Here is a 12,915-nt window from a genome sequence, read left to right as displayed (position 1 = left end):
AGCTGGCCCTTCACATTCTGCATCCAGAATTCTTATTTCCTGTTCCCCTCCTACATTTCAGCTACCCTATGCCCCCCTCTGTAATATTAACTTCTCATTATCAAATGTGTCAGGCCTCATAATTTGAGTATTCCACTTCACAATACTTAGAAGGCACTGTGCTTTATGAAATGGTTCAAGTTCAAATGGCATAAATTTGAAAATGTTGACATCTATTTGAAGATTTAATGGAATAGAGCTAATTTTTTTTCTAGAGCTCAATAATTTTTAAGTGTCCTTTGGTGAAACCCATTACTACCTTCATCCACTACATAAATAAACATTTCCCTACTTTGCCTTATGCATTTGTTTCCAAAGGTTACAAAGTTTGACTGAGTAAATGAAGGCTAGAAATACAGAAACAGATGAAAGGTGATAACAGACATCACAGGGCTAAGTAAATCACAGCCTAAATGCCTGCAGAAAGAGATCCTAGAGAGAAATGAGTCCATTTGTCCCTGCTGAACCCTAAGAGGCATAGCACTTGGTGACACGGGGGTCTGGATTTAGATGTAGGTCCAAACATAGGAGGTATGGGTCGATTACAGAAAGTGAGACATTTCCCACGTACCTGACCCTCCCCTTCATTCAAGGCAGCTAAAGGATCTATCTTCCTTCTATAACCCCTAGAGGAACAAAGTGTAATGCTCTGGATAAACAGGAGCCTGAGAGGAGCGGGGCTTGAATACAAGGGCATGAAAGCAAATGTCTACACAGTGAGCTGTGTGCCCCTTAACCTCCTTCCTCTACTCTGCTCACAGAAAACCAGTAGCCAAGTGTTTACACCAACAACACTTCTTCTGGCCTCAGGAAAGAAATCTGAAATTCTATCTGGAGAAGCTGCCCCCTTGAAAAATACTTTACAGAGATACTTGGGGGTATCCGTGTGGAAAATTTAGCTCACCTTAATGAGAATTTCACTAGCCAACAAAGCTGCCTCCACTCTTCACCTACAGACAAAGCTACCAGTCAGCTCATCAGAGTTTCGTTTAAATATGACTAGGCATTCAAGGGTCACCAGAAATGGAGAAAATCTAATATGAAAGAGGGATTCTGAAAAATAAACTGAAGACAAAACAAAACAAAACAAAAAACTGAAACAATACAGGATATAAAAGAAAGGTATCCTGGGGCGCCTGGGTGACACAGCGGTTAGCGTCTGTCTTTGGCTCAGGGCGTGATCCCGGCGTTATGGGATCAAGCCCCACATCAGGCTCTTCCGCTATGAGCCTGCTTCTTCCTCTCCCACTCCCCCTGCGTGTGTTCCCTCTCTCGCTGGCTGTCTCTATCTCTGTCGAATAAATAAATAAAATCTTTAAGAAAAAAAAGGTATCCAAAAATGCTACACGTAATGTCTTCAGAGGAACGGGACAATACTGTATCTATGAAAGAATGGGATGTTATAAAAAAAGAAATAATCAGAAAACAAGAGAGATATCTTAACTTTTTAATGATAATTGAGGAAATACAATAAAAATATTATAACAAGGAAATATCCCAGGAAACGATTTTTTAAAAGTCAAAGATATGGGAAAAGAGAGAATATACAAGGAAATAAGATCCACCTAGATCTAACCTGGTACTCAAAGCATGGCCCACAGACCAGAAGCATCGGCATTTCTTGGGAACTTGCCAGAAACAGACTCGCAGGCCCCACCCCACATCTATTAAGTCAGAATTTGTATTTTTATAAAATCCATAAAAGTCTGAGAAACTTATAGAGATCAATATATTATAGTTAGGATGCTTTGGGTTTTAAGTAAGAAAAACCCATCTCAAACCAGCATTAAAAATAAGGACAATTTTTATTTAAGACACAGACAGGGTGGGCTCCAGTTTTCCCCTGTCACTAGAGTCCCAGATTCTCCTAACCTGATTCTGTTACCCACAGCTCTACCATGATCCCATGTCTGGTTGCTACAAGCAGCAACTAAAACAAAGGCTTTCTTTGTTCACAGCAAGCCACAGGGAGAGCCGGTCTTATCTTTCCCAGAATATTGCAGAAGCTTCTCTTCATTTATTATTATCCCAAACTAGCTTAGACTGCTCATCCCTGAAATACTGACTTATACAAAGGGTAAGCTGACTATGTTTGGTTGAGACTGACTTTATGGGGTGAAATATATGTTGTGAGTGAATTCAATATCCACTACATCCAATTTTAGACCAACAGAAGTTCCAGGAGGAAAGAAGAAAGAAAAAAAAAGACGTTTTATCAAATATAAGAACATTTCCGAGAACTTGAAAGCATGTACCTAGGCAAAAAGGGATCATTGAGAAGCCAGCAAAATAAATGGTCAAAGGCTTATTCAAAGAACTCTCATGAATGTTCAGAAAACCATAAATAATGAGAATATCTTAAAAGCATCAGAGAGAAAAATATAGATCTAATTCACAGGCATAAGGAGTCAGAACAGCACTGGATTTCTCAACAGTTCAATATGCTTTAGAAGACAGTGGAGGGATACCTTCAAAATTCAAAGGAAAAATCATGGTCCAATAACATCATGATTTATTTAAATGATATGAGTAACCCACGTGAGGAAGTATTCCCTGGGTTTAATAACAGGGGTGATTGTTATTCTATTATTCTATATCCAGCCCAACTATCAATCAAGAATCAGATAAAACTACTTTCAAGCATTCAGGAATTCATAATATTATCTCCCACACACCTTTTTAAGGAAAATAGCAGGTGTTCTTCATGAAAATGAAAAAATAAATCAAGAAAGAGAGGAAATCATTGCTGAACAGTAATTGTTGTTGAGGCATTTGGGAAGAATAGCTATAACTAAGCAAATGAAAAAGGAGGAAGAAAAATCATTAATTCCATGGAGAAAGGTTTTACATGAGAGGAAGTACTTAATATACAGCACCGTGACTATACTTAACAACACTGTATTTTCTGCTTGAAAGCTGCTAAGAGAGTAGATCTTAAAAATTCTCCTACCACACACACACACACAAAATGGTAACTATGTGATGGAGGTGTTAACTAACATTGTGATGGTAGTCATTTCACAGTATACACAACTATCAAATCATCACTTTGTACACCTGAAACTTACACAATATGTCAATTATATCTCAGTGGAGCTGGAGGAAAAAAAAGAAAAAAATATATATGTAACACCTTGGTGAACGTTACTGTCAATAAAAAAGAAAGACAGGAACTATAAACAGCATACATTTATTAGTTCAGCAGTAAATAATATTAACAAACTAAATATTGATTTAACAAATTTAACTCCAACTGTCACATTACTGTACTAAGAGTATCTTGACCAGTATAATAGAGATGATGGGGTTGAAGAGAAAAATGCTGAGCCTCTGAAACAGGAAGTCAATAGAAACAGCTTAAAATTAAAAGATCCAGAAATAGCACTATAAGCATGTAATCTCAAATCATGGCATTAGAAATCATCAACAAAATGAAAAGGCAAACTACAGAGTGGGAGAAAATATTTTCAAATCAGGGGTACTTGGGTGGGTTAAGCATCTGCCTTCAGCTCAGGTCATGATCTCTAGGTCCTGGGATCGAGCCCCACATCAGGCCCCCAGCCCAACAGGGAGTCTGCTTCTCCCTCTCCCTCTGCCTCTCCCCCTGCTTGTGCTCTCTCTCTCTCTCATATGAATTAAAAAATCTTAAAAAAAAAGAAAAGAAAATATTTGCAAATCTATGTCTGATAAGGGGTTGATAGTATATATAAATATATATACTATATATATATATATATAAATAAGGGGTTAATAGTATATATAAATATACAAAGATTTCCTACAACTCAATAGCAAAAAAAAAAAAAAAAAGACTGAAAATGGGCAGAAGAGCAAAAGAGACATTTTTCCAAAGAAGACATACAAATGGCCAACAGGTACATGAACAGGTGCTCAACATCACTAATCATAAGGGCAATGCAAATAAAAACCGCAGTGAGATATCACCTCACACCTGTTAGAATGGCTAAAATAAAAAAGACAAGAGATAATCAATGCTGGCAAAAAGAGAACCTTTTGCACTGTTGGTAGGAATGTAAACTGGTGCAGCCAGTATGGAAAACGGTATGAAGTTTTCTCAAAAAAATAAAAATAAAACTACTGTATGATCCAGCAATTCCATTTTTGAGTATATAATCAAAGGAAAAGAAATCACATCTCAAAGAGATACCTGCACCTCCATGTTCACAGCAGCATTATTTACAGTAGCCAAGACAAGGAAACAACCTAAGGGTCCATCAACAGATGAACAGATAAAGAAGTTGTGATATAGACTGATAGATACACACACACTATATATCTATATATACATACTAAATATATACACTATACACACACACACAAGCACACACAATGGAATATTATTGAACAATTCAAAAGAAGGAAATCTTGCCATTTGTGATAACATGGATAGACCTTGGGGGAATTATACCAACTAAAATAAGACAGAGAAAGACAACTACCATATAATCTCACTTACATGGGGAATCTCTTAAAAAATTAAAAAATACAAAAAATAATACCAAACTCATAGAAACAGAGAACAGATTGATAGTTACCAAAAGTGGGAATGGGGGAGGTGGAAATGGGTGAACATAGTCAAAAATACAAATTTCCAGTTACAAGATAAGTAAGTTCTGGGGATTTAATGCACAGCATGGTGACTATGGTAACAATACTGTACTGTATATTTGAAAGTTGCTACGAGAGTAAACCTTAAAATTCTTTTTTTTTTTATTATGTTGGTCACCAAACAGTACATCATTAGTTTTTGATGTAGTGTTCCATGATTCATTGTTTGCTTACAACACCCAGTGCTCCATGCAATATGTGCCCTCCTTAATACCCATCACTGGGCTAACCCCTCACCCCAACCACCTCCTCCCCACTAAAACCCTCAGTTTGTTTCCCAGAGTCCATAGTCTCTCATGGTTCATCTCCCCCTCTGATTTCCCCCTCTTCATTTTTCCCTTCCTTCTCCGAATGATCTCCCTTCTATTCCTTATGTTCCACAAATGAGTGAAACCATATGATAATTGTCTTTCTCTGCTTGACTTATTTCTCTTAGCATAAAAGTTCTTATCACACACAAACAATGTAACCATGTGAGGTGATGGATATTAATTAAACTTACTGCGGTAATCATTTCACAATATATACATACATCAAATCATTATATTGCATGCCTTAAACTAATACAATGTTATATGTCAATTATATTGCAATAAAACTGGAAATATATAAATACATACACAGCATTAAATAGCAAACAAAATAGTATAGAAGAGTTGAAAAAGGTTTTTTCTGTGGACTAGTTCTAGAAGTAAAGGTAGACCTAATATTTTTCAAAATCAGACTTTCAGAATTCAAAATTATTTTACTATTAATGTAACTTGTACTTAGATCATAGTATAGTAACTTGATCTATTTGGAACCAGATGATTCAGATGATTTTACTACTGCTAAAAAAAAAAATTAACAAGTCTAAAGTCAGCAAGCTTCCTACTTAGTCATTAAAAAAGTATTTAGTTGCTAAAACCCAATTATATTATCTTTTAGCAACCAACTCAATAAGTTACTACTTTGGATGGTGCAGGAAGGCAGAAATGTGCTCTATTTTGTGTTATTGACATGGATATAGGTTAAGAACAAAGACTAGAAGAGAAATACTATGTTAATTTATTCAGCCAATATTTGTTTTAAACTCTGAGGGTAAACCACAAAATACAGTGCAAGATCCCTGCTTTCAAAGAACCCATATTTAATTTCAGGACTCATGTTCCATTTCAAATTCAGTTATACACTGAATAATAGACTACTAAAACACACGGTACCATACGTAAATCTCAGAAGTATTATGTTGCACAGAAAGTGCCAGAAACAAAGCACATACTAAAAAATTCCATTTATATTCAATTCAAAACTAGGTAAAACTAATCTTCGGTGAAGGGAATCAGAATTTAGGTTACTCTTAGAAAGAAGGGTAGCAGTAGGCATGAAGCATGTTTCTTTCTCTCTTCCAGCCTATCAAGTCTATACTCCACAGTAAGACCAACTATGCAACTAATAGTAACTAATAAAACCAAAATGCAACACGGGCAAAGGTAGCTTCATCCCAGATGAAGTTTAAATAACATCACACACACATCCGTGTGCTTGGGCTTTCTCACAGTACGGTGGCCTCAGGGTATCAGGGCTCCTAGAGAGTGTTCCCAACAACCAAAATTGAAGTTTTATGGCCTTTTGTGATCGTGCTTTAGAAGTAACATATCATTAGTTCAGCTGTACTCCTTCGGTCAAAGAAATCACAAGCCTACTCAGATATAAGAGGAAGGGAAACAGACTGCCCCTCTGAATGTGAGAAATGTCAAAGAACTTGCAAACTTAACACCACTGCATGAAAATGTGGACCACATTTGGGACATAGAGCTCACTCACATAAGCTAGCCTATTTCCCTGCCCCCACGTCTAAGATTATGGCAAACTGAGAGCTGGTGATTCTCATATTCTGCCATTAAGACTTGTTGTCTGTGCAGCAGAAAAATTAAGGAAAAAAGGCAGAAGAGATTTTGTAATAAGTGGCACTGTTACTTATCTAATGTGAGTGATTTTAATGGCAGGAAAAAGAACCTGAATCTCCAAATATTTCTGCAAACATTCAGGTGAAATCTGAAGTGTTCTTCCTAAAGATTAAACTCTTAAATTGAAGGCCCCACCTCCCACTCACCTCCTTGCCAAGAGATGTGGTGGTCAAACTTTCTTACTTATAGTATGAATTAAGGATTGACTGAGCCATACAAAATGGTATGATAAAAGGCCAAGGCAACAGGATCCCCCGCCTAAAGTGGGGTCCAGAAACAAAGGAAACCAGAAATGGTAGTTCTAAGGAAACACATAAAGCAATGAAGGACGGTATAACCACATGTTTCAACCGTGTTGCTTCATGCCATTTCCAAGGATTTATAGTGGCTTGTCATAGCCTAAATTTAAAAAGAAGCTTCTGTTAAGAGTCAAATTTCCCCCTTAGAATAGAATAATCTGAAGAGTTTATTGTATTGGGCTTTTCTGAATAACGAAAGGTGGGTTAAAGACATATAATTTAATCCTGAACCATGGCTCAAAAAATACCTTTCTCCCCAAAGATGGAATTCAGGAGAAAAACTGGCTTTAAAATAAAATTTTCTTTTCTGGGTTGCTTCTTACGAAAGAGCTAGAAGCATGAGTCTAGGTAGAGAGAGGAGGGCCAAGAGAGGTCAGAAATACTGCTGTCCTAAGCCACCGCCCAAGTACTAAACAGAATCCCATAAATATTGAATTGCATTCTTTTTTCCAAGTCTGTCAAGTTTCTTAATACTGAGACAATATCACCATCTGATGGCCACATGACTATGGTTTGGGACCATGAGTTGATGGAAATGTAAAGGGGAAAAAGGAAGAAAGGTAATAAGAAAAGTCTCCTCTTTTTTTCTTCTTGTCTACCTCCCTTTACATCAACAAAACCAAAACACAAAAAAGGAGAGAGGAAGGGCTCAGAAAGAAAAAGACAAAACAACTTTACAGACAGCATCTGCGTTTGGAGGTTTCCAGGCCCACGATGCAATCAAGTGAAAACGCTGTATTCTTACATTGCTTTAAAACTCCTGAGTCTTAAGGCCAGTTTGTAGACTGGCTCAGCAGGACCTGGGAATCTTCCTCCCAGAGTTGGTTTGTATAACACTCCTCAGTGGAAACAGCTGCTCCCATCTAGCTGCTCATTCAGAGCCAAATACTTGAGTGTTCTAAATGAGCTGCCACCAATAGCCGCTGGGTGCTTGACAATCTCAAAATCCACTGGCCAAATTCCCTGTGAATTGATTCCAACCAGAGATCCTATGCGTGACTCCCCCTGCCCAAAACTACGCAAGGTAGGGAACTGTGGAAAATGTAGCTCCAGGCAAGCTAACTCAACACAGTACAAACTTACCCCAACTTGATTGGTTTTCTAGCACCTGCCTGTCACCCACCAAGCTGGCTTCACTTGACTGCCTTTCCTGCTATATGACAGGCAAGGGAGAGAGAAGGAGGGCAGAGGAAGTAAGGGGAGAGAGAAGCAAGAAAGAGGAGGCAAGGTGCACTACCCAGAGTGATCAAAACAAGAACAGGAAGAGCCTTTCGGTTTCCTGTCACACAAGGCAGTGATAGGTAACATAGCTAGTTCATTGTCCAGGCTTGGAAAAAACTTCAGTGCGCTGAAACTTCTTAAATAAAAGGCTTTTCTGACACCTACCGACTTTCACCCTCTAACCTGCAACAATGTCTATTAAACTAAGGTCATCCAGTGGGAAAGAGAGGGTCTGGAAGTCCTCATCACCAGACTGAACATATCTTCCGAGACTGAAGCCCTAGCAATGCCATCCAAAACCACATGCCAGGTGAGTATAGGATAAATATTTTATCCTGGCCTTAGGGAGGACTTCCAAAATCACTAAACTAAAAGACAAAAACCTTCCCTAAAATTTTGAGTATTTGATCTCATTTTCAAGTATAGTCACCAGCTGCATCTTCCCGTCGCCTAAGTACAGCACTCTGATAATGGAGTCCATAGTCCGAGGCTTCCTGGATTCCCTGGGGGATCTGAGCCAGTTCCCCAGGAAGCCCAAAAGATAATGGGGAAAAAGCAGAAAGCATCAATGATTGTACTTAGGCTGCCCACACCAACCACTTGGTCCTCATTAGCCTGGGTCCAATTACTCCCAGGACATGGGTCACAGCTCATTTTCATATGTTTATGACACTGTGACTCATGCTCTCGTTGAGCTTTCAGGCAGGAAATCTCTATTGGTGGTAAATTACAACCAAGTGTCTTTCACTTTATTATCTCATGACAAAAATAGGCAGAAGAAGAGCCCTGTTGTTCACATTTACTGGGTATGGTGGAAAATGGAATCAAAGAAATGTGAAGGGAAATACACATGGAGTTCTCTCCTCCCAAAGAAGTATGGCTTCCCACAAAAACTAGTAAAATCTGCACACAGTGTGAGATTTAGCCCTCTAGGTATGCGTAGTTATGTGGAGAGAGTGTCACAGAACAAGACAGGGTCTAGAAGTGTGTGACAAAAGGGTATGAGAATGTCCAAAGCTCTCAGGAAAATGGGTGGACTGAGAGTAATTTCAGTGATGTAGGTCTAAGGTGCCACTGTAACCAAGTCAGGAGAGACTAGCAATGACACTGACTCTTATGGGCAAGTTTGGAGAAACGCAATGGAATTACAAGTTAGTGAGTCTTAGGTCGCACAAAAAAAGTCGTCCACGCTGGCAGGGTCCACAAGGAAGGCCCAGGGGAGAGATGACATTGGCTTTGTCCATACAGAACTGTTGTTTCCTATAACGACTGAAAACAGTAGATCTCAAAGTGTGACCCCAGACCAGCAGCGTCAGCATCACCTGAGCACTTACCAGAAATGGAGGTGGGTGGGGGGACAGGGAAAATAGGTGATGGCGATTAAGGAGGGCACTTGTCATGATGAGAACTGGGTGTTGTATGGAAGCACTGAATCACTACATCATATACCTGAAGCTAACGTAACACTGTATGTTAATTGTACTGGAATTAAAATTTTAAAAAAAGAAATGCAAATCCTTACACAGAGGCACACACAGACACACACACACACACACGAAATTCTAGGCACGATGAAACCCAGATCAAGGCGATTCTGACACACACTAAAATCCGAACCCCCGGTTTGGTGTGTGGATTTACCTTGGCTCAGAAGCACTGCTAGGATAAAAGGACTTTTGGTTCTGTTCCATGGTCTCTGAACACCCAGGAGATAATTTGGCTTCCCAGGTAGCTAGCTTGCTTTCAGGGAACAAGTGCCTAGCCTGGCTGACTAAGGTATTCCAGTCCTCTTGGCTCTATTTCCCAAGCTAAATTAATACATCAGCATTCTGATTTTTATAAATCAGTTGCCTATAGGATGTTTTTGACCTGAGCCAGCACCCCAGTCAAATACCTGATGCCGAGAAGCCCCGTCAACACCACCACCCCCTGGCGCTCAGGCACTGTCAAAATGGAGAGCAGGAAACTCTTCTGAAGCAGAATTCCTGTATATCAAACAGAAAAAAGTAGGCGTGCTCAAGCGGTAGCCGGTGTGAAGAGCGAGGACCCTCTGTGCCTCCCCTTCGCAGCTTCTGGAAGGTCTCAAACTCCAGAAACACTGCTGGAAAACCAACTATCAGGAAAAGGAACGTCTCTGGGGGAGGCTTCCCAGACCAAATAGGACTTGGGTTGGGGCTGGAAGGATAGGGAGGATACAGATAGGCAGAGAGGAGCACTGGGCACTTGAATAGGGGAAGCTGTAGGGAGGAGGGTCTCAGGGGAAATAGGGGAAACACTTGTTCTGAATGGAAACCAACCACTGGAACACGACCCGAAACAGAGTTGAAGAAATAGTGAGACCATGTTTTCGACGATCTTCAACTCTAGGTGGAAGAGTTCAGAATTGATTCAGTAGGAGGATCCAGGACAAATGTGTTCGTGGACAGGTGAAATGGCAGGCAGTCTCAGCATTTCGTAATCCCTGAAGAGATCAAAGGACGTGGTGATGGCAGTTAGCTAAGAAATCTCACCTAGAGATTGCAGAAGGTTCTTCTTGGGAATCTTGAACCCTGAGTATTTCCCTAAAAATTAATTCCATGCTTACATTAGTAACTCCATCATGGTCTCCAGTTAACACAAACCACCGAAAGAGCACTGATTTTCTTTGTAAAAATCCAAAGAGGGAAATTAGGACACTTTGGATGAGCTTTGCCTAGCCTCGGAGCATTGCCTGCTGCACAGCGGGAAGGGTGAGAAAACCTTGAGAAGACCCGGTTTTCAGTCCCTCCTCCACCTACCTCAGGCTTTTGGCCTTGAGCAAGTTACTGAACTCTCTGTCTCCTCATCGATAAAACAGAGACCACAATTTAACACAAAGGTTTTGTGAAGATTAAAAGAGAAAACGAACATAAAACATCTTGTGCAGAGTTTGATATGGAGTGGGGGCTTAATATCATCTGAATCGAAGTATGAAAATTCTGGAGGCAGAGTACTACATATGTCATTTCTGAAATTTTCAAAATTCCTGCAAAGAGAAAAAACGATTAGCATCCATTACCTAAACTCACATTACAGCATGAATATTGTATCAACCCTAACCACAGATACTGAAAAACACTGGAGAGCCTGGTCAACACTCCAAGTATTATTATTTTATGGGCATTTTCATGCAAAGCCAAAAGAAGGATGAAATCAACACCAGAGCAGTGGCGACTTTGCACCTACCTGAGCTGGGGGCATCCACAATGAACAAACACGGTCTGGTGCCCGGTCAATACAAAGCCCAATCACACAGAAGCACATTCGTTGCCATCAGGTTCCCATGACAATTATCTGTGATGATCTCTCTGAGATGGCTTGCTTTGTACTGCCAGGATGAGCTCATGGAAGAGGCAGGTAATCTGAATGCACCCATCACCCCTAAGTAATTAAAATCCAAAACAGATGAGAGAGCTCCTTTCCACAGACACCAGTCAGCCAACCATGGCTTCGGCCAGGAGTTCCTACTTTTTTTCTGAAAATATTTTCTGGAATACCAACAAAACCAAGCAGTCGTCTCCAAGCATCCAAAGCCACATTGACCCAAGTCATGGCCAGGAAAGAGGCAAACACACAACAAAATCCAACAGAAGTGGGGCTGAAGGCAGCCCAATGAGAACGTGAGAAATGAAATGGGAGGAAAATACAAGAAGCAGCCACCGTTTGGGGCACATTTAAAGAATGTGAACACCATTCATCAGAGGCCAGAGGCTGGCATGGCTGCGGAAGTCCCAGCAAACACTACTATTTGGCTCCTCAAAGTCTATCATGGGGCACCTGGGTGGCTCAGTCAGTTAAGCACCTGCCTTTGGGTCAGGTCATGATCACAGGGTCCTGGGATTGAGCCCCGAGTCAGGCTCCCTGCTCAGCAGAGAGTCTGTTTCTCCCCGTCCCTCTCTCCCTGCCCCTCCCTTGTGTGCGCGTGTGCAAGCGCTCTAAGGAATGACTAAAATCTTTAAAAAAAAAAAAAAAAAGCCTATCTCCTCTGCATGCACTTTTACTGTATCTGCTCCTTTCTTTTATTTATTTAAATGGCCAAAATATCAAAAACCTTAAATTGCCAAAAATATCAAAAAATTACTCTTTTTAGGTACTGAGATTATAACTTCCGTGTTTTCCCTTCTTTTTAAACATTATTTTACTGAAGTTTAGTTGACACAGTGTTACGTTAGTTTTTAGGTGTCTACCACAGTGATGTGACACCTCTGTGTGCTATTGCTGTGCTCACCACAAGCTAGTGCCACCACACAAAGCTATGACCAGACCAATGACCATATTTTCTATACTGTACCTTTCATCCCTGTGACTTATTCATCCCATAACTGGAAGTATGTACCTCCCACTGCCCTTCGCCCATTTTCCCCATTTCCCCACATCCTCACCCCCCACCGCCCGTAACCAACAGCTTGTTCTCTGTATACATGGGTCTGTTTCTGCTTTTTCTTGTTTGTTCATTTGTTTTGTTTTTTAAATTTCATATGTAAGCAAAATCAAACAGTATCTGTCTTTCTCTCACTTATTTCACTTAACATAATACCTGCTAGTTTACATCCATGTTGTAACAAATGGCAAAAGCTCATCTTTTTATGGCTGAGTAATATTCCATTGTGTATCTATGTTTACAAATATTTTATATATATTTAAATATTTCACATCTTCTTTATCCATTCATCTATCAATGGACACTTGGGCTGCTTCCATGTCGCTATTGTAAATAATGCCACAATAAACATAGGAGTGCGCAGATCTTTTCGAAATAG

Source organism: Ailuropoda melanoleuca, chromosome 13, assembly GCF_002007445.2.
Source record: "Ailuropoda melanoleuca isolate Jingjing chromosome 13, ASM200744v2, whole genome shotgun sequence".
NCBI classification, from domain to species: Eukaryota; Metazoa; Chordata; class Mammalia; order Carnivora; family Ursidae; genus Ailuropoda; species Ailuropoda melanoleuca.
This window is presented reverse-complemented; position numbering follows the sequence as displayed.